This window comes from Cimex lectularius, unplaced genomic scaffold (assembly GCF_000648675.2).
Source record: "Cimex lectularius strain Harlan isolate CLEC.00 unplaced genomic scaffold, Clec_2.1 scaffold165, whole genome shotgun sequence".
In the NCBI taxonomy this organism is placed as follows: domain Eukaryota; kingdom Metazoa; phylum Arthropoda; class Insecta; order Hemiptera; family Cimicidae; genus Cimex; species Cimex lectularius.
In genome coordinates, this window is record NW_019392863.1 from 87,911 (window position 1) to 112,348 (window position 24,438).

General features: G+C 34.3%; 1 protein-coding gene across 2 annotated transcripts in view; it reads left to right on the forward strand.

Moving 5' to 3' along the window:
• The first annotated feature begins 15,667 nt into the window (after positions 1-15,667).
• Positions 15,668-24,438, forward strand: part of LOC106670312 (atrial natriuretic peptide receptor 1) — a 501,739-nt gene continuing 492,968 nt past the window's right edge. For both annotated transcript variants that reach the window (XM_024228825.1, XM_014400509.2), the window contains exon 1: positions 15,668-15,868. The gene's annotated coding sequence lies outside the window, so the exon portion shown is untranslated. The remainder of the gene's footprint in view (positions 15,869-24,438) is intronic.

Sequence of the window (24,438 nt, forward strand, 5' to 3'; positions counted from 1 at the left end):
TATTTTTTTAGGGTTTTTAGGTGGATCCAAACAAATGTGGAGACGTTCTCGCAGGCTTGACAAGTCTTTAGAACTGCCTGGCCGAGTATTTTCTGACAAAAAAATAAGTTTTTATAATGATTGTAAGAGAGGAATGTGGTTTTTCTTTTGCCCCAAAATCAAAATTTTATTTTCTCCCCGTGAGTGCTTCCCCCCCCCCAGTGGCGAGTGTCCGCCATGGAATAAAGTAAATAATTTTTTTATAGAAAATATTATACTACTTTTCTCTCATATATTAATTTATTTATTTATTTTTATCAAATTTATTTAGAGTACAAAGAAGAATATACTTTTAGTTAAAGGAGTTCCCCATTACTCTGGAGGCATAAAATGGGGTGGCGCCCAACTCACCAATATTTCTCTGGCCTTTAATATTTCTTTTATTTATTTATTTTTTTTATTTGGTAAATTGTCCCTCCGTTCTTCTCCTCCCCACTCACGACGAACTACCGGGATAATTTTGCTCTGACCCGAAATAATTTTGGGTGTAACAATTTTTACTGTTGTTGTTGCCGGGACCTTCTTGTAATTATCTGACTACTCATTGTGTTTAATTTCTGTTTTCGCCTCTTGATTTTTTTAAAGGGGTCTTCTTTTCCCGTTTTCGTCCTCGAACACGAAACATAGAAGAATCTCTGTTTGTGTGGAATCGCCGAACGATTTTTATTAACCCACTATATTTAATTTTAAAACAGTTATTTCGACAATAATTTAATATACGTTCAAAGAAAAGCCCACACAGGATTAGTAATGCGATCTAGCGGACGATGTTGTAACTCCACTGATTGGATGTGAGGCCGGTAGATGGCGGGAGAATCCATTTCTTGAAGAAGAACTTTAATGGGAAGAAATGGATCCCCCCCCCAGCATGCTAACCCAAGGACTTATTAGTTATAGTTGCAAACACATATTATTTTAATATCATTTGTTACGACGTTACAATTAAAATTATATTAATGTAAAAACATAAAAATAATAATTATGTGTGGTGATTAGTGACCGTTAGTCGTTGATTATTCGAAAATCCGTGAGATGCGGTCTGGTGTGACGTGGGTTTTAGAAAAAACATTTTCTTTATCGTGCCAACGTTCGATCTTTATTGAGAACATCTTCAGGGCCTGGGATTTACAAACTTGTTTACATTTAACAAATACATGTAGGATGTGGAAAAAAGTGAATTTATACATTGCAAAATAAATTTTTTTTTTATTCAATCAAAGTATTTCTTTTTTCAATTTTAAGTATTCTTGCATGTCGTGTTGAGAGCGCCAGTGAGATATTGCTGTTTTATGTTTATATATGTTGGATTTTGAAGGGGTGGGGAAGGTAGTCGGTGTAGAAAAGACATTTTTGTGTAAGGCGTCGGCTTCTTTGAGGTGAAAAGACGCGAAAGAATGGTTCAATTACGCAGAAAACAAACACTGAGTGAGTAGAAATACTTTGATTGAATATAAAAAAATATTTTTTGCATTGTGTAAATTCACTTTTTTCCACATCCTACATGTATTTGTTAAATTTAAAAAATCCCAGGCCCTGAAGATGATCTCAATAAAGATCGAAACGTTGGCACGATAAAGAAAATGTTTTTCTGAAACCTACGTCACACCAGACCACATCTCACGATTTCCGAATAATCAATAATAATTATGTTAACATTAATGCAAAAATATAGCAAGTAACCTGCAGGTAAATGTTTTCTTCTACAGTCAGTAATGAAAAATTATTAAAAAGAAAACGATCTTATATGTACGATATTTTTGTGGGTTTCCGTAAGGGGTTTGATTCTTTGCCTCGTGAAAAATTATGGGAAAAATTATATAGATTAAACATTAATTGGAAGTTATCAGGTATTAACGGCTACATACGGCTAAAATGTTTCTCTAAACGGTGGAATATATCCGAAGGATTTGACGATCGGGTTTGAAGAAAAAACCCAATTACGATCACTTGCAGTGCTTTCGGCCTTTATAAAGACATCCTCAGGGCTTAAACATTTACACCTATATTAAAAGATACATTTGTATAAATTACCATTACTACAATTTAGGAATTTAACGACTCGAACATTTACTTACGTAAACAGATTGAAATTAGACATATTTTGGCAAGTGTGTGGGGTTGGATTGCAGGTACCTTATGGTTGTAAACTAAACGTTTAATTTCGGCTCTCAATCTGAAATACTTAACACCAGATTACATCATATAATAAGAATGTTTTTTATTAATTTAAAATAGTTCGTTTTAGTTAATTAAAGTGGATTACCGCGGATAAGTGTAGAGTTCTGTATGTTCAGTTCTACAAGTGTGCAAGAAGTGCAATACCTTCTCCCCGCGTACTGTTTTCGACTGTCTACACTTTTACTACACTACTAATAATTATGATTCTCGGGCACCTGCTTTTGGGCCAAAGCACGCGCAGGTGCCATTATACAGAGAATGGTTGCTCGATGTGTCCCAAATAATAGAGGCGTGTCGTGCCTTGGCTCCATACATAGAGCGCGTAGGCATGCCGCCGGATTTAAGAATGGTTCCCGGACACGGTAGCGAGTTTGCCCTGTTCCGCTTTTTAGGAGAATTGATATATTTGTAGTATACAGTCGTCAAAATATGTGTTTTGTGTTTCTGCGTTTTGTATGAAGGAGTGTATTTATTAGCATGAATGGGGAGGGGCTAATGGTGGAATATTTATACTACCTCATCGACCCCAATTAGATTAGTTTGTTATTGTATGCAGGTCGATGGAGGAATATTGAGTACTCCATCTACCAAATAGAATGAATGAATTTTTTTTTTAAATGATAATAACCGAGTACTTAACATAACCATAAAATAAACATATCCACATCAATTATACATATTGGTACATAAAGATATGAGTAGTACAATAATGATCTTAAAACTAGCTTGACTGTAAACATAATAAACAAACTTAATATAAAACAAAAGAAAAGCGAACGACTATACTCCTGGTCATCTGGACTGTCTTGACAATAATTCATGAAAAAATGTACAGCTAATAAAGTAATCACAAAGTAATACATGTATTACCAAATTAAAGGAAAAAAAGAAACAAATAAATAAGATTCTTGTAATAGTTAAAGTTTAAGTTAAAGTTGTACACTTCTATATTGAACTAAATGTTTTGCAAAAACTATTATCTTTAAGATAAAGTTTATAAATATTTAAAACCTACTTAGTTAAACAAGTCCCTAATTTAAATTTTCGTAATTAAAACAGGCGGACAATTAAGTTTTAATTTATATAATTATAAAATTTAAAACCAGAAACCAGACCTTCAAATCTTATTCTTTCCATGGTTGATCAGCGTAGTCTACACATTTCCAAAGGAGTCATGCATTGGGAAAAATTGAGTTTGTTTTTGTTTTCATGTACTATTGCCAACTAGGCAGAATTCCTTATAACAATGTTTTAATGATTGGAGCAAATAATGTGTGCCAGATACAAGATCTAATATCCTAAAGGGTAAAAATAGTTGATATAATTAAACAATTGGAAGTTCACTATCTTTCACTTGGCATAGAGAAAAGAGTAATTTTTTAAATTTAAATTTATTTGTTACCATTACATGGCCGTATAGTGTACAAATATGGACACCCGATTAATGTATCACACAGCCCAACGCTACTACCAATGCCAGACGGTTGAGGTGATGTGGCGGGTTGTCAAGATGGAAATGAATGGAGAGTGCTCGAGCAGTATGGTTAGGATGGTTCGAAAGGTTGATGTGGAAGCTTTGGAATCTCGACCGGATTAGTTCGTATACAAAAGGAATTCTGAGGTCTTCGTTAAACATTCAATTAAGCGTAAACCCTATTTAATAATTATTCAGAATTCGTGAGATGCGGTCTGGTGTGATGTAGGTTTCAGAAAAACATTTTTTTTATTGTGCCAACGTTTCGATCTTTATTGAGATCATCTTTAGGGCCTGGGATTTACAAACATTGTTTACATTTAACAAATACATTTAGGATGTGGAAAAATGAATTTACATTTGTATTTGTATTTATATTTGTTAGAAGATGATCTCAAAAAAGATCGAAACGTTGGCACGATAAAGAAAATGTTTTCCTGAAACCTACATCACACCAAACCGCATGTAACGATTTCTGAATAATTATAGATTAACGGTCACTAATCACCCCACACGTAAACCCTTTTTTGAGAGAAATTAGCAGGTTTGGCCAGGAGGAACCCTAGGTTGAAATTGGAAACAAAAGAGTACTGATCATGCTCTTATATTGATGATTTGGGCTTATCACTGGCATAATGCATAGAGTAAACTAATCGCGGTATTGCAGGGAAAACGTTTTCGCCGTCAATGTTGATAAAAACCAAGGTATTAGTTTTCAAGAAAGGTAGAGAATATAGTATCAAAACCCATTCTAAGAGTTCGACTATAGAATATGTGAATGTAATGTTTACCTGGGAGACTCCTTTGCCGCCTCCGGAAAGTTCAGTCTTGCATGTGATTACTTTCTTTCAAAAGCAAACTTGCCAACTTTAAGAAAAATCCTAAATACTTGCATGTCCGATTCTTGTGTCATTAAATTAATATTATTTGATGTATTTAATAAAGCCAGTCTTAACCTACGCGACTGAAATTTGGGTAATGCTCTATTTAGATAATATGACTACTTCCATATTATCCTAATTAAGTTTCCCAAAAATCTAATGTTTTGGACATCGTCTAGTCCTATAGTAGTGTAATAGTAGTGTTTGAAAAATCCCACTACAAAAGAAAAATGGAAGAACTTTTTAGTGATAAAAACACATACTCCTTAGCTAGATCTGACCCTACAAAGAAAATTCAAAGTAAATGGAATTATTTAGTAGATAGCCTTTTTGAGTCTGAATATATAGACAGAAGACAAAAAGTGCTGTTGAAAACTAGCAACGCGGTTTGCCCAAAGATATATGGCCTCCCAAAAATACACAAACCAGGCATACCCCTTAGGCCCATAGTGTCCTCCATTAATAGCCCAGGAACAGAGCTGTCCAAATATGTTGGCAACATATTAAACAAGCTGGATGTAGACAAACATTATAACATCCTCAATGCGTTCGTGTTTAGAGAGATGGTAAAAGACCTCACCATAGAGGATGATGAATTGCTTGTATCCTTAGATGTGAAATCATTGTTTACAAGTATACCTCTAGGGATGATAAGTTACATCTTAATGAGGAGACAAAAAGTTAGATGCCCTTACCAATATCCCTTTTCACACGATACTGGAGGTCTTACAAATCACAACATTTAATGGATACTTCAGGTATGAAGATCAAATATATACACAAAAAGAAGGTGTGGCCATGGGAGGGACTCTTTCACCGATGCTTGCGGACCTTGTAATGAATGAGCTACTGGATTGGATTGGACTTAATTTTGGATTTCACATCAAATTACTTAAGAAATATGTTGATGATTTGTTCCTGATTATAAAAAAGAGTGAGCTGGTGGACATTTTGAAGGCGTTCAATTCTTTCCATCCGTCACTACAATTTACACAAGAAACTGAGGTAGATGGGAAACTTCCTTTTCTTGATTCGTCATTAGAGATAATGGTAAATTAATAACTAACTGGTATTTGAAACCAACCAGCTCGGACAGGATGCTACATTTCTCATCCATCCATTCTTTTCAAATGAAAGTTAACATAGTTTTTAACCTCATTGAAAGGGCTCTGAAATTGAGCGATGATCGTTTGCACAGGGAGAACAAGAAAAAAATGCGCATTATGTTAATAGATAATGGTTACCCAAGATCATTAATAAATAGATTAATGGAAAACAGGAGAAGAGCAACGAGGAATGAGAATATACCTGTGGAGCAAAAACTTTATCAACCAGTTACATATGTAGCTGGAACATCAACTAAGTTAAAAAAAAAACTGTTGAAAGAAAAAATAGATAATGTAAAAATTGTTTACAAATTTAATAATAAAGTGGGTAAGAATTTTTACACAAAACTTAAAAGTAAAGAACCTCTATTACAAAAATCTAATGTAGTGTATCGCATCAAATGTGCACAATGTCCCACTGTGGATTACGGCCGGACGAAACAATATTTATCGGAACGTGTGCGGCAACATAAGTATGATTGCAGTGATGAAGAAAGGCCAACATAAACATAATACAAAATAAACATAATTCTGACTTCGATGGAGTCAAAATTGTGGCTTCAGAACAAAATACAGGTCGACTTTTGAGAGAAATGATATTTATTCATCAGGATAACATGGCATGTAATTTAAAAACATATTTGAATAATTTGAGTGTGATATACAGTTGGATTATAGAAAAAGACAAGGTCTCTCTCCAAAGATCGTAACAATATTTGCATACATATTTATTTATTTATTTATTATAACAGGCTGTGGTAACATAGGATTACCAATGTACTAGAAATTAAGATCTTGTTTTAAAAATTGTGAAAAATGATTGTTATAGTGTGGGGAACCTCCCACCTTATAACGTCATAAACACAATTTTCTAGTCAAACGCCTGTGATATTTATGTACCTAAAGAATACTAATTGTTACTGTTTTAAAAAAATGCATATATATGTGTGATATAGAGTGTCTCTTCTTCTTTTTTGTTGGGCCCAACCCTGAATTCGGAAAACCACAAACAANCTATTATGGATTAGCCTGATATGACCTATTCGCAATCTAGAGAGAATCACAAGTTATTATTATTAAAATTTTGACCACCAAATTAGAAAATACAATTAAAATATTAACGCAACTTTTAAAATGAAATATTATATCTCTTATTTTTCTTGATAAAAATATATACCCATTTAAAACTAAATTACAATTATTATTTTTTTTATTTTGACGTCAAAGTAATAAAAATTAACTCACTTGAATAGTGTGCATACCAAATTTTTCTTTTTACCAAAAATAGGTGTTTCCCCACACAAGCCAGAAAGGGATATGTCCTAGGACTTGAAAAAAAATAGCCCTTTCTTGGCCCCTACTCCTTTTACTGTTTGATTGTGGAGGGGCATGGCGGTTCATTTAAATCTGAACGTGACATATGTAAGAGGCTATTAAGAAGAGGTTTTTATTCATTTGTTATATATGTATATAGTTTGTACATATACATATCGTGAAATGAGTAATGTGTTTAAGTTATGACTTTGCTGATAGTGTGGGGAACCTCCCACCTTTACAAGTACAATATTGTAATTTACAGTAATTTATAACTATTTAAATGATTATGCCCTACGTCTCTGTAGAGCCCCTGAAGAAGGCAATAAAACTTGCCGAAAGCTTGGGCGTTGATATTGTATGTTTGAAGACCACAACCCGAATCCCAATCAACATCGTATTAAAGGCTGGTGGATAGCATAACAATTACCGTATTTATGAACCAGCATTGATAAGTTGAGTTTTAATCAGCCAGATTAGAATGTGCAACGTAAATAACACAGATCGAGAGATAGATCGCCTGGTGTGATGTAGGTTAGAAAAACATTTTCTTTTGGAGCCAACGTTTCTATCTATATTGAGATCAACTTCAGGGCCTGGGATTTATATACATTGTTTAAATTAAACAAATACGTACAATATATGAATGTCAATTGATAAAATTATATACACTTTATAGAAAGTTTTGGGTTTAATCAAAGCATTTGTACTCATCGAAAACCCTTTCTTCACTCCTTCAAAAACAAACATATAAAAAATAGTTATACTCGTATATAACATATATAAACAAGAAACATTAAAAGCTCATTATAACCTGTATTGTCTAATCGTGAAATATTGTTGTTGCTATTCTATCTATAGGTTATTACTACCATTTATTTTTTATCTTGACCCACTCAATTCCACAGACGGAGACAACCGTTGTTGTATTGTTTAGAGAGAGTGTTTTTTATGAAAAGTGTGTTTTGGTTCTCTCCGAATGGAATAGAGTAGGTCAAGATCAAAAATAAATCTCACTAGCACTCTCAACACGACACACAACATACATGATTACAAAGAAACATACTTTGAGTGAGTAAAAATATTTTGATTAAACCTAAAACATTCTATATAGAATTCTACAAAGAAGAAAGAATAATAAATTCATTTTATAAATCATACTCATCATTTTATAAATTCATATTCATATGTGATATGCATTTATAGAATTTAAGCGAGTTGTCACGATAAAGAAAATGTTTTTTTAACCTATATCTCACAGACCGCATCTCACGATCTTTAAATAATCAGTAATTAACGGTCACTAAAGCACACGTAAAACTATAGCTATCTATATAAAGAATAAAAAATACATAATCGATTCTCAAACCTCATACTCAAATTATAATCAGAAGGAGTTGGGTTAATCAGCATTTCCTTTTAATTTGCCCTGTTTATGGCCCTATTAGGAAAAAATGTTTTTCGGGTCTACCTTCCAGACAATGCTTTTTTGGATTATGCTAGAAAACTTTTGAAAAAGCTCAAATTTTGTATAAGCTTGTAATTTCAGCATTAAAATTCAGACAATTTATTGTAGATGAGTAACTAATTACAAACCGATTAAAGGCAAAGAGTAACGTGTTTTTTTATGGTTAACTTTCACTTTCTTTTCAAATCAACAGTACCAAGACTAATTTTTGTTTTTTCTTATTTTTAAATTCTCTTCACCTATTGCCGAGGTTATTCTTCTTTTATATAGTATTATTATTTGTTGTTGAACGAGAAAATTCGATCTATATTTTTACTTCTTGTAACGTACACCCATGAATCTACTTTGCCAGCTATCCTTGAAGATGTGACACCCTCATTGACTGTGAAGATGTCGGTTTCTTCTTAGACAATAAAACAAATAATTTATAACTAAATTTATAAAACACGAGTAACTGGTACACTAAAACAATATTCGGTTTTAGTAACAATTCAATTTACGTCAAGAAAAAAAATTATGTGACGTTCTGAACATTATTTAAGTTTTATTTGAGCTTTTTCTTTCCGGCAATCAGTCATTTTGACAAAAAGCCAACACGCGTCGAATAAATTGTCCTAAAAGACCTGCCACGGTTGTTCATCACGAGGTTACATTATTTTACTTGACTAAGAGTCTTATTATTTGTCTTTTGTTAGAATTTCAAGGATCGTTTTATTGACTATGGTAATGACGGGGGTCAAGGAAAATAATAAATTCTGGTTCATTCATTGTGTAAGCTTAAAATAAAATAGGTTGACCTTTGAAACGGTTTGGTGTCGGTGTGTAATCCTTCAACGATGGAATACGACATTTTTTTAACAAAAACCACTTCAATTATTTTAATATTAATATCACCTTTTGAATTTTATTAGGGGGAGGATGTTGCCTCTTCATCCTTTTAATACACGTTCATTGTGCCTTTCATCAAGTAGCCATTCCTTTTCCTTTTCAAACGGCATTGCAAACTATAATTGTTTCCCTCCTGAATAAATCTTATTTAGCAAATAAGTACAAAGCTACTAGAAAAGCAACTCTTTGTCAGCAATGGTATAAACGGCATAAATAAATTGGAACTTGGCTTGTTAACGACACGGAACTTTCTCTATATAAATCAACAATAAAAATGTTTTAAAAAAATTGGATTTGCAATACTATCAATTGTAAAATAGTGGTTATTCTAAAATAAAGTTTCTTTGTTAGTTCATGGTTGAGCTTAGGAGTATTGCTACTTTTCCCGTTTTTTATCTAAAATTGTGGTGAAACTTCTCGAACTTTAGCCTAAGTTTCTAAACGGCACGGCGATGTGTATAGTTGGCATTTGGAAAAGAACAGGAATATTGATCTAACAGAATTGCATAAATAAGTACATTTATTTTAATAATAATTTATTTAATAATATTATACTGTTAAAACTTAGTTATTTTTGTGTGGTGATTAGTGACCGTTAGTCGATGATTATTCGTAAATCGTGAGATGCGGTCTGGTGTGACGTAGGTTTCAGAAAAACATTTTCTTTATCGTGTCAACGTTTCGATCTTTATTGAGATCATCTTCAGGGTTCAAAGTGTTTGTTTTCTGCGTAATTGGGCCATTCTTGCGTGTCGTGTTGAAAGTGCCCAAAGTAAAGAAAATGTTTTTCTGAAACCTACATCACTCCACACCGCATCTCACGATTTATTTATTTTTATACACCTGCGCCAACTGCTATGTTTAAGTAAATTTGGTCTTAAGTACATTTGATCATAAAAATAATTGATTCACTGTTAGAAAACAATACAAAATGAACACAAAAAATGTAAAAAATACATATATATAAGAAAAAGGACGAACTACTCATGTATTAGTGTTAATCACTTCCATTGTTACTTATGACGTCTCGAGGCTGAAATATTTCTCACTTGAAGGTTTGACTGGACAACTTGTGGAACTTCTTGTAGCTGTTTTTTGTTACTTTGGATATATAAGGTCATTGTATGGCATAGAAAGGAGATACACTGACGATGTTCGGAGGATATTGGATTGTAGAAATTGGATATCTTTGAGGTTAGAAAGTAAGGTTTGGCCCCAAGAGTTCGACGATATGGGTCTGAAAGTAGCAATATAAACATTTCGTTTGTTTTGTAGAGTCAGTTTCAATCGTTTGTTCATTAATCTTTTATGAAGTCTGAAGGGTCTGTTTAGTTAGTGTGTGGATTTAGTGTAAGGTGGTGGGTGAGAAATATTATTGTAGCAGATGGTGGCGATGATATCTACAACGCGATCGCACTGCTGAACGGAGAAATGAGTACGTCTGAACCCGAAATGATGATCAGGAATTAGGTTCCAGGAATGAAGGATGTGGAGAGTTGAAAAAGGATCGGGGATGAGGCCCAGGTACGCAAACACCACAATTACCGGCCTCATCCCCGATCCTTTTGAAATCAATGTTAGAATTTGCGAAAGCTGATCACAAAATAACTAAACGTGGTATGGAGGGTGTGGAGTAAATTAAATTTTTTTAAACACAAGCTATTTATTAGTTGGAGTTACTGATTTTATCGTCTGTGATAAAATGTGTGAGCATTACAATTTTTATAGAAAGAATCAATCAAACAAAACAAACAATGAACATTAACAAACTAATTATTATACAATTCAAGGAAAATAGTTTAGGTAATGATCCTTTTCTTATGTGAAACTTTGGAAGATGCCCACGCGAGAACTGAGATGACGAATACCATCAATTTCCTCAACTACAACACTTAATTAGTTTAGGTCTTCATCCACTTGACGAAGTGTAATTTACATCAAAATTTCAAAACTTTATTATGTTCACAATACATTAAATGATTAATTTAACTAAATTATTAAATGCGATATTAGTTTCTAATCAATTTTTGATTTTCTCTTCGTTTTTGAAAATTTAATTTTGTTTTGACTTATGCCTGCATTTAGAAAAACAATATTTTTTTCTAACCTTTACTTTGTTTAAGCTATAATGCATATAAAGTTGAGTTTATATGAGGATATAACATGGATTTGAATAATTTTCCTCATTATTACTAAAACAATGAACACAACTAATCAGTCAATTTGTTATTGTTTTGTTCAATTAAAATTGTCATAGCAATTCAATACCTTCACTTTCTGGGTTTGAATAGTAAATGGAACAATTACTGTGTTTCAACCCATTCTGTCGAATCCACTTGGCTCGTTGCACAACCATTTCTATTGACAGACCTCATAATCAGTTGAATTAAGGTAATGGGCAATGAAATTTTATATTATTATAGTGTCATTTGTGCTAATGTATTGAGGTTACATTACAGAAAATATATTATGGCAAAGTTTTACCTGAAAGATACAAAAAGTTTGTTCATTATTTCCAATTTTATTTGATTATGACAATAATTGTCCTCGCTGTTTTGCTTGATATTGAAAACGCAATTGACTGTACTTGGTGATGACTTATTCCTTTCTTGTTCTGGTCAATCTTGGTGTCTACGATCATATTTGAACTTCATTGCTTACTTCGTGAAAAATATAACGTCGCAGGTTTGTTGTGGAAGTATCAAGACTGATGAATTAACCCAATAAAACGGTGTACCGCAGTGATGTGTGCACAGCGTTTCGCTTTTCTTTGTATACATCACTCAAATCCTTACTACTTGGCTAGTTGCGCTTCTTATGACAGGCTCATAATTATTATCATATTTATTGATTACGGCAAAGAGCGATTTTGTATTATTATGGTAACATGTAATACAGTTAATTAAATAAGGTTAAATATTAGATCAGATATTATGACGAGTTTTTACTTGAACAATACAAAACGTCCGTTACGATAATTCTTTGTTTTTCTTGTTATTTAAAACGCCCTTGACTCGACCTGGTAACGACTGATTCTTGATATCCAACTCAATATTGGTGTCTAAGGGCACTTTTGATTTTTATTACCAATTTTCTGAACAACAGAAGGTTCTGGATCATTACACAATATCTGAGGAATTCTCCCAAGAAAACGGTATACCACAGGGATATGTGCTTAGCTCCAGGCTTGACTGTATATGCATGTATTAAATCTTTATTTCAATCGTCTCCTCTGTACAAGGAGTACTTGGTTGTACGAGGCTGATCTTGTAATATTCTTCAAGCGCAGGCCATGCTTTGTTGATAACATGGACACTTACTTTTGTGGCAAAGCCAGCGAACGACGTTAAAAAGTTGCTCAATGTGTCCCACTTAATTGATGGTGCGATTCCTTGGCTCCATATAGAGAGCGTGTAGGGATGTCACCCGAAATGTGAGTTGTGTTTGAGCATGGCAGAAAATAGTTGGGTCCCCTGTTCTATTTTCCGGGGGAAACAGGACTGCTTTATTGTATTGCAAACTGCAAGGAATCGCAGGTCTAAGTTATATAATTCAGTCATCAGTAAACTTCAAGTATAAATAATTAGTTCCCTCATTTTACGTAACCTAATAATGCATACTGCTATTGGGTTGTCCGGAAAATAATGCAGGATTTTGGTATTAAACAAAAAAAAAGAAACTAGTTACTTTAAAGCAATGTTCTTTAATCAAAATAATTTCCCAATACATTTCTCCCAACGTGTTGGTAACTTATTAATTCCGTCTGAGTAGAATTCAGAATTTTTAGAATTGATAAAGTCAATAAATGCATTTTCCAGTTCCGTTTGATTTTTGAATATTATGTGTTGTAAGTAGTGGTCCAGGTGTCTAAAAAAATGGTAGTCAGTAGGCGAGAGGTCCGGAGAGTAGGGTGGGTGAGGCAAAGTTTCATAGCCAAGCTCCAATAATTTTTGTGACGTTACACGTGACACATGTGGTCGAGCGTTGTCATGCAACAAAATGGGCCCTTTCCGATTGACCAAAGAGGGCTTCATTACTGCCAATTTCTGATGCATGGTATTAATTTGGTTACAGTATGATTCAGCATTGATGGTTTCGCCAGGATTTAAGAAGCTGTAGTGTATTAAACCAAATGAAGCCCACCATACCGTAACCATTACCTTTTTTTGATGAGTTGGGGGCTTTGGAGCTTCTCCTTTGTCGAGCCACTGTCCAGAACGTCTAGTGTTATCGTAGAGAATCCACTTTTCGTCACATGTAACAATTCTGGCCAGAAATGGGTCATTTTTGTTTCGACAAAGAAGTGATGCACAAACATCAAAGCGCTGATTTTTTGGCGATCGTTTAATGAGTGTGGAACCCAATTTTCGAGTTTTTTCACTTTTCCAATCGCCTTGAGGTGGTCAGCGACGGTCGTTTTACTGACTTTGAGTTGCTCTGCAAGTTCTCGAACAGTTGTTTTGGGGTTTTCTTCCACCACTGATCGCAGAACATCATCATTAAGAGAGGAAGGCCTTCCACGACCTTCTTCATCTTCAAGGCTGAAATCTCCCTCCCGAAATTTTTTAAACCACCTTTGCACAGTGCACTCATTAACACAACCCTCGCCCCAGACTTGGTTAATGTTTCTAGCCGTTTGGGCTCCGCTTCGGCCGAGTTTAAACTCGTAAAAGAAAATCGTACGAAATTCTCGCTTTGACATTATAAGGATGACTGAATTATTTCCAAGTAGCGGAATGCTACAGAGGTAAACAAACAATATCATTTGGAAGAGGATTAATAAGTGTTGACATTCATACAAATGAGTAATCCTGTAAACGTAAACAGAATATTTTATATAGATTTTTTTTAATGAAAACTTAAAATCCTGCATTATTTTCCGGACAACCCAATAGTATAGGGTTCGTAAACTCAGTTCGCTATCTTTTATAAGCAATTGAACCTGAAACTTCATCTAAAAAATATAACACAACCCTTCTCATAATCATTAAATTATTAACTTCGACCCGGTCGGGAGCAGAGAGGAATAGCTTGTTTAGGTTTTGTTTGTAGAACCTGGAATAATTTTGACTATCATCCAATGGAATACGGATCAACCGAAGCAAAAACACTAGAGCTTATCCTATTCAAAAGGACTGAAGAGGCTTTCTTACTATCCCTACAGACTAGCAACAAATTCACAATGCAGGTGAACTCTCAATTAAAACACGGACGTCGCCGTTCAGATGTCTTCTATTTTCCCCCTTTCCTTTTTATAAATGAACGTCCTTTTCCACTTTTTTCTTAGTGGCATGTTTAACCTTTCCCCTTAGAGTTGCATAATTATCAATCTATCTCCATCCCACCCATTTCTACAAATCCTTATTGCCTTTCCCACGAATCTTATGTAACTGACCGCTGGTTCACAGTGAGATGCGGCAACGAGTACTCAGATGTCAGACCAGTACAAGCCGGCGTCCTGCAAGGGACCATTTTTGTGTCCATCCTGCATACGACCTAGGCGGATGATACTGCAATTTTGTCTAATAACCCAATTTCGATGCAAGCAATCAGTACATCGAAGAAAACTTTGAACTTATCATTTACATTGAAAAAACAAAAACAAAAAAGTCTTGCCTTCCACTGTTCATCAACAACAAAGAGTATTGCACTTAGGTGAAATACTTAGGACTATACTTAGACAGCAGACTGACGTGGAATTCCCACTAGAATGACTTTTAGGATCGAAATCTGGTTGATCGTCATAACTCAACTAACCCTATTCAAGCCACTATATTGGGCATACTGGAATGGAACAATTGAACAACACAACAATAGAAAAAATTGTCAAAGCTCCTTACTAGGTCAATAACCTCATTATCCACCACAATCTGAACAATCTTTTTGCCAACGAACTCAAGTTGCAGACGACGAATCGACCATCCTCACACTAATCCCAAGACCTAGTGCTAGTAACTACACTTTCCCCCAATTTAAGATATATTCAGAAGGCTCACACATGTGTTCTATCGTATTATTCTATTTCGACTCCGTAAATACTCGAATCCACTGTAAACAGACAATCTGGAGTCAGCAGTACGACGCAGCATTCGCCGAAAATGCCGCAGCAGTAGGTTGTACAGTTAGTCCGAGCCCTATCAACAACTTTTATCGTCATCCCTTACAATAAATCAACATTTTTTTTTTTTGCAAGTCCTTCCGGAAATAGTCTTAATGGGAGGTTGACACCTGTAGGACGCGGTGCTGGGACTGCACGTGGTCCGCAAGGCCGAACGCATGCGCCGCCGTACCCCACTACGATTTCGCCGAGGTCCAAAACGGACGCCCTCGGCTTCAGTTGACACCGCGATTCCGCCCAATAGCCCGGCCGACGTCCGCGACAGCCGAATACGCGTGTTCGCGCCGCGAAAATTTAAAAAGTGAGAAGTGAATACAAAAAATTGTTATCAGAGTGTCACGTGCCGAAGGAGAGAAAGCCTCAAACACGACTGGTGACCATTTTGAGGATAACTTAGCTCAAGTAAGAAGCTCTGCAAAAACAAATATCTAACAGGCAAAAACAGCATACTCGTCCTCAGAATTGTTCCAACCATTGTTGTCATGTCTTAAGTCTAGTTTAAACCTCTCCAATAAATTGACATTAAATACTTATCAATGGCAATATTAAAGGCGAACCGGTTTTCAAAGCCATCATACTGTTCCTTAAAGTACGGTGCACACGTCGTAGCATTCATAAAACTCAGATGCCCTGGAAACACGAAAATCTTCGCATCCACAAACTTTTAGGGACTCAAAACAGGTCTTTATTTGTAACAAATGTCAAGCTGATTTTCGGGCATTATTTGACAAATATTTTTATCTCTCTCTGCTTTATGTTTAAAAATTCAAGAGAGAATCGACATTAAAAAGGCTGCATCTTTTTTTAAACATTCCAAAATAGTATTTGATATGCGCTGCGTCAGATCGATTTAGAAAAAGAAAACTTATCAGTGTGACGAAAATAAGTTTTTACGATGTTTTGCAGCTGAACCCAGTTTCTTATATCACTGGACTAATCGCTGATTTGGTGGTATTTTCCTTGTAAAGTCCGAACGAAAAGACGAGTTAGGCCGTTTGTAAACTTCCCTGTCTATCGTTGAGGGTTTACGATTATGAATGAAAAGCGGGAAGGAAGTCGTTTTTACGACACTGGTCTGCCAGATGTTTGTATTGTGCCGACGGTAAACTTCGCGCAAAGCGTTTTATTCAACTATGATGAAAGAAAGGGTTTAGGTGGTCCGATGTAATTAATCAACCACCCACCACCTAAAATAAGAACCTAATTTAGGAACAATAAAAATAAACACAACACTGATTTTAATGTTTGATAATTAGAACAAATTTATTTATTGAATTTCCTGTATTAAAAGCAATAAATACATAGTTTAAAGAGGGCCATGGTAAATAAAAAGACCATATTGAAAAAATGATTCAGGAAAAATAAAACATCAACCGTATATTTTGAATAATTTTAAATTCACGTTTGTATTCTGAAAGCTTTCCTTGCACTGAACATTTAAGCACAAATTTTTATTATTTTGTTGGGATGGTAACGATATCTCAAACGAATCAATTATTAATAATTCATAAACCTAAGTAACATTAGTAAGTACATAATAAAAGTAAATTAGTGAATAGTTCTTAAAAAATTCTTAAGTTGGTAATATCATGATTCATTGGACAGCCTGAATGGAATTTGCCGAATATCGATGATTTATTTATTAATATATCGATTTCATTGATTATTGCCAACTATACATTTTTGAAAGATGGTGTACATAAAATATTTATGTGATATTTTAAATATATTTACCGGAATTGTTAGAAATAGTTCAGCAGACAAATATTTCTGTGAATAAATGAATAGGAGGTAACAAATATTGACATTTTATGCCCTAATTTCTACAAAGCTAGGAATTTGGACGAGCTAGACTTTAAAGATGACACACATATACCGGTACATATACATATACCTCGATTCTTTCATTTTGTTATACGGACTCCTTTCGCCGTGACGCAGAATATTTCATGTGTGTAGATTGCAAAAGGAGAATTTTGACCAAGCCTAAAAGCCTTTTAGCTTTAAGCCTTTTTAAACTGTATTAATTACGAGAGCATGTTATTGGCTTTCAAGCTTACGGAAAATAGAGTACATCAAATTTGCGAAACGTTTTATAAAATGCTTGTACATTAAAAAAAAGTTTATAACGAAATCCAAAGGAATGCGGCAATTCCGGATGAACACGCTCACCTATGTAGATATAGAGACTAGTTACACCCACATTCCTTCTTAAATGTTGAATATTGTATATTTTAATTGTTTGAAAGGCATTTTTTTAAATTATTCAAACTAGATTCAGATAATTTTTTTAAAAGGTAGTACTTTAAATGAATTTTAAAGGCACGTCTGTAATTAAAGCTGCAAAATGAGCTCTGAAAAATTAGTAGGAGAATCATCTCTTGTGTAACGCCAATTAGGGGAACGTTAATTTATTATTAATTCAAACTAAAAAAAGAAAGTATATAAAAAATATAAGAAGTTATAAACATGTTTTGCATACATCTTAATTAAAGAAATAAAGAAATAAATAAAAATTGAAATGTGTAACTAAAAAATTTAAAGCAACTCTTAGTTATCTGATTGGAAGAGTCAGAAATGTAACTTCAAATAATAATATCTAAATAAAAATAAGGGATGAAAATGAATGTATGTGGTGTGTGTTTGTATGTATGCGCACGAGTAAATAGATTGATGATTATTTACGAAGATCGATAAATAATTAATGATAGATAGTGATACATACATGGAGAGAGCGAGAGGTTGATGATAAACGTTTATTTAATCACGCAAAATTAGAGAGAGAGAGAGAGAGAGAGAGAGAGAGAGAGAGAGAGAGAGAGAGAGAGAGGGGGGGAGAGAGAGAGAGTGAGGGAGAAAAAAACAGAGAGATTTGTTTGTCATTATCGTTATCTTTATACACTGCATAGTGTGTTTAGCTTTGATGACAGCGATAAAATCATTATATACTCCTAATTACAAGATTGGCCAATTACTAAATATTCAACAAATCAATTCACATTTTTGGTGGGCGTTATACTTACACTTAATTTGAAATCATTTATGAGTTGATAAGAAAAGCATTATTCTTATTCAGAAATGAAATTTTTGATGGTATGTAGGTAAACTATTTCCATCTTTGATGCATCGGTAAATTTCAAAATTAATTGCATAATATTATGTAATCAAACATACGCGTATCTGAATGAATTTATTTATGGCATAGTGCGGTAAATATTGGGTTGTCCGGAAAATAATGCAGGATTTTGGTATTAAACAAAAAAAAAGAAACTAGTTACTTTAAAGCAATGTTCTTTAATCAAAATAATTTCCCATACNTAATCCTGTAAACGTAAACAGAATATTTTATATAGATTTTTTTTAATGAAAACTTAAAATCCTGCATTATTTTCCGGACAACCCAATATATTAGATTGATAGACACGAGAAATATCTCATCTCAATATTTTTTAATGCTATTTCTTCTTCTTCCTGGCAATATTTGCACAGGCTTGTTTCCAAGATTATACATAAGCGTGCCCAGTATCTTTCTATCCTATCAGATTTCTGTGATTGCCATTTAATGAACGTTTTCACATGATTCTATCCTGGGATCCCATTTTTCCGAGGGCTTATTCAAAATCCTTTGTCTGATGGATCTACTTTTTTGGCAATTTGATGTGCTGCAAAATGATTTTGGGGGCGAGAGGTGTTCTCGTCGCACTTCCCTTGGAACTACATTATCTTAAACCCTTGGGAGAGATTGTGTCAAGGTGTTCGGTCTTTTGCATGACGTACACTATCAAACTGGTCAATGTCACCGATTTTACTGTACTCATTATTTCAATTGACACCTTTCTGTAATGAGAACTATTAAGGATACTATTCGCTTTGGGGACAACGGTGGCCGAGTGGTTAGTGAACTTGTATCTGCCACGCTAGCGGTTCTAGGTTCGAAACCCGGCATAGCCCATTACTTTTAATTTAAGATTAGTATTAAAAAAATGTATTATAAAGTTGTTTGACCCTTTATTTGTGACACTCAAGGGTTATTGCATTTTATTGATTACCTCCTTTATGATTGTATTTGAATTTTAGAACACCTATTATTGTTTAATTGAGGTTTAATTAGGGAAAAGGTTTATTAAAAGAGACCAATAGTAAGTAAATGTAGTGTACAATGTTGCAAGTTTAGGGAACGACAAAAATCTGATATCATCGCCGGCCCTCCGCCAGTACTTCTTTTTCTTTCTTTCGTCTCTTCTTAATCTGCAGCCATGGTTACTTACTCTCTGCTTTTTATGTGCATATTAAATTGATAATGCTAGCCTCTGGTTTTCAACTAACAAATACAGACAAACAATAATTATAACAAGTTATTTTTAATTTATATTTTTATAAAATTTCGTTTTAAATTGTTTCTCATAGGATGTTGAAATTATATCAATTTATGTTGTATATGGTGGATTTTTTGGATGAAAGTTTAGAAAGAAAATACACAAGTATATAAAAATATTTAAAGCGAAGAAAAGAAGGCAATATTTGAAAATCTTATTTTCCTTAGAAGAAGATTGGATTGGATCTGTGACTTCGAGTTTATTAAATGAACAAGGGAAAACGAAACTTCATTATTCGCTGTATCAAACTGGCTAAATAAGCATCGAACCGGTTTTAATGTTTTGCCAATTAAATGTTTGTAGACGTACTTTTTATACAATTAATCTCACAATTGGCCTACGAATTTCTGACAAAATTGTAAGACACGGAACAACCGGCGTCTATGTTTACTTCATTGGCCTTCGTTATGAAGCGCTTCATTTACAATGAACGGTGTTTAAAACGAATTGTTCCCCCGGAAAATAAATACTATCGGAATATCAACCCGATTTCCTAAATGTAGTCTCTTCCACCAATTACTGTGCCCAGTGTTGCATGTTCGTTCACCGACAACATTTACCATTGCTTTATCTCGATTACAGAAACATTTTCTTTTCACAAAAGTTCGATCTCCAGGGCAATTTGGCTTTCGAAAGATTTCCTCAGAAGGTGATCGACACTTAATTTTAGTGCTTTGAAGACAAGAATGTTTGCTTTGAAACAAAAAAGAGTTGGGCTGGGATACTGCATAACGCAATTAAAGTAAATGTTTTCTTGTAGAATGTAGAAAATCTTTATCAATATCCCAAATCATGAATGGCGGGGTATCTCAAGGCAGTGTTCTTGGGCCATTTATTCAAATACTGTTTACTGGAATCTAAAGATATAATTACTTTTTCGGTGTTTCAGCTACATACATAGTAACATAGTATGAAAAAGTCTAGAAAATAATTCAAATAAAGGAAATCGGCCAATGCTCAGAAGATGGATTATCAAAGTGAATCCCAAAAGTCAAATGTGTAGAACATAAACGAAGTAGGCCAATGGTCCGAGGGGTGGAGTGTTTATCGCCATTAGCTTGCGTAGGGACACATTAACTAGACAAATGCGTATAAATGATGAGGGTCTCGTTATTTCAGCCACAGCCAGATATCTTAGACTATATCTCGACTCCAAACTGACCTGGCTTTCAATATATAGTTACAAAAAGTACACAGAGGGTTCGAACAATGAAAATCTTTTAGACAGAAGATCTCCTTTGTCTATTGACTCAAATCGTCTCCTTGATCATCAGCTCATACTACCTAGATAAGCATAGTCCTGAAGTCGTTCGGTTCTGCTCTCCAAATATATATAAACAAGATAAAATTTACTCAGAGTGTTACAACTGATTAGAGGAACACCTTGGTACGTGCACAACTATGATCTTCATAAAGGTTTTCAAATGCTGATGGTTAAAACTGCAATCAATCTATCCTATTTCAGATTAAAAGAGAACATAAGCCAATTTGATATCATGCATGACAGACAGACTGCAACTTCAGGCATGCCGCACGCTGATTAAAGGCAGATTTATATTAGAACGTGCAGGGTACGGGACGGCTGTTTTACGGGGCACGTCAGCATATTATCTCATTGTTTTCAAGTAGGAGAGTTCACATTAGGGCGGCACGGGGCGGTCACGGGGCTAAACCCCGTACGGCGCCCCGGAGCCAGGCCGCAGCCTACGATTCTTTCCCCGTCCCGTATAGTATGAACTCCACCCCCGTCAGTCATTCTAAAATAGCCATAAAAACTTTTCCCGGCCATAGTTCAACTCCTTGTAGAGGGTAACGAATTCACCTTCTGATCCCCTTTTCTTCCAAGCTACATCCCATCTTCTCGTCTTTTCGCCTTCTTCCTCATCTAGAGCTACAGCAATAGTTGCTGATTCAACAGTGTTAAAGTTCATGTTATTATCGCGCGCGCACATACAAAAAGCACTTCTCGACGTGAACGCTAGTAAAACTGATGAAAAATTGAGTTGAAGATCCCAGCCACTGCCGTGACGTAAGCAGTCCGGTGTAATGTAAATAAAAACGCCTTACGGGACTCGTTCTCCACACGTCCCGTAAGATGCCCATTCAAATATAAATCGACCTTAAGCGGGCAACACACTTACCCGATGCAACGCTACGCGACGATACCCGATGCTACCCGACGCCTCGTCTCGTTTTGGTCGTGTATGCACATCTGTTCGACTTCAAGCGCACGCCACGTACAGTTACACAGCGTGAATCACAATAATCACTATCACATTCGCAACGCCTCTTTTGTTCTTAATGCACTATTTTGAGCAAAACCAGAAATAAATTGTTAAAGCAAAACTGTGTAATAAATGGTTAGTTAAATTCATTATATCAAAAAATGGTATTCTGGTGTTTTGATTAACTTTCTACCAAACCATTAAAATTATTTAAAAAAAATAAAAACTAATGAATTTTTGATCTCGATTAATTCGGTTTATATTAAAATAAATATGTTGTTATTAATATAACGACAATAATTCATGTAGTTTGAAATAAAAAATATGAGTGTCCGGCTCTTTTGTCTTTGACCGTAGTCGATGCGACCCGACGAAAATCTGGACAGTGAGGATCGCAGAGCGTAGAGTAGGGTAGAGTTGCGTTGCATTATGATTATAGCATCATGATTTTCATATTGAGAACATTGACCGTTTAACAAAAATGTTTGATGTGTATCTATAATCTTACATTATGCTGATATTATTTGTTCGATTGTTATTGTTGTTGGATTTATTCAATAGATTATTAAGTAAATAATTTAAATTAGTTATTAAATAAATATATTAAAGTAATAAGAAATATACTTTAAATTAAAAATAATATGAATCTTAAGATTACATAATAAAATAAAGCATATAACAACATGCTCACTGAACGGTAAAATTATAATCATGTGAACACATTCTGGTTAAAATCTCCCGTTATACATCACTTATTTTTGTGTACTCAAGCAAAAACCAAGTCATCTATTTGCAGAAGATAAATTATAAAGATACATCTTGTTAGCCCGCCCGTCAAAGGCATCGGAAGGAAAATAAATTGCGAAAAGTAAAAAAGAAAATTAACCAAAAGAGTTGGTTTAGAAAAGATATTGTATTTTCACGGCCTGTGGCATTCGAGTCGAAACTTTGAAATATGAGCTGTGAAGTTTTTAAATGAAAGTGAGAGAGCCAATTACCCTTTGAATAATAACATTTTCTTTGGGGGGGGGGATGTTTTACCGACATTTCGTGATGCTCAGTTATGTCGGGTTTATAGTGGAATTTCAAAATTGACAAAGTTAAGAACATGAAATCATGCTCTGTTCGTAAACAAATTGTTAAAAATCTGATGAATTCAGCCCAAAACTCGCGCTTTCTCACTCGCATGCTATCTGCTTCACGGAAAACCCCTTGGATCACGGATATAACCCTAATCAAATCTAACACGTCCTTAACCCTAACCACGCCTAAACTTAACATAACCTAACCCATCCCTAATCTTAACCCTACTTAATCTAACTCGGCCCTAACTTTTCCTCTCCTCTCCGGTAACGCAAAATCTATGAGGTAAAATAGTCACACAAAGAAATTTCTTTACCACGCGCAAAAGCTTATCCACGTTAAAAATTGAGATGATCTAAAATTTGAATAAAAATCTTTGCTCTCTATTATTCAAGCATGTGACCTTCTCCTTTTCTTTAAAGCATTTGTATATATATAAATATATACGAAACTTTTTTTTCATGATACTGCATTGTGTTATAAATATTTAAAACGAAAGCCGAGAGTATCTGAAACAAGCAAGCTTATTACCATTTTCGTAGCTGGTTGTATAATAAATTATTTAAACTCTTTTTCTACAATTAGAGAAATAAAAAAAAAAAAATAACAAAAGTTTAGTTTATAAACTTTGCCTACAGAACGTAATTCGCGATTAATTACTAATTTAATAAATTTACCAAACTGATTAATAATATTCCCGAAGGGTGATATAGAAAAATTCTTATTTTTACTCTAGGTTTAACAATATCTTTAGGCCTCGTTTCGAATGTAATTATTATTATTTTAATTTATTCATTCAATACAATCATTCTTACATCGTGAAAAAAAATCTTTAGACAAACGTCTGTCAAATGACAGTCAGAATTGGTTAAAAAAAAATATATATATATATATTATTTTCTATCCGTAAAACAAAATCATGGATAACAAATATTGGAAATTTGTCCCGTGGTCTGCGGGGTGATGTATCTGAAATTTATTCGTTAATTCATTTTTGGTCAGCCTATCTTCCCTGCGTTGGTACTTCAGACTGGTATCGGCGTTTTGTCATCTTCGATGTGGCTCTGTGATTTAACCAAATCTTGTTTTATATGGTCGGAGTTATCTTTGTTGTTGGTGCTTTTGGTCGAATTAAGTTTTTTTAAATGTTCCGGTCGATCTTTGTGAACCTTCTTTTGGAGTTTGTATTTTTGGGGATACTTTTTAATTCATTTCTGACCATTTGGCTGAAAAATAGTCATCAAATGACGACCTTCCAGGTTGGGAGCTGTTAGGCAATGAATTTTCA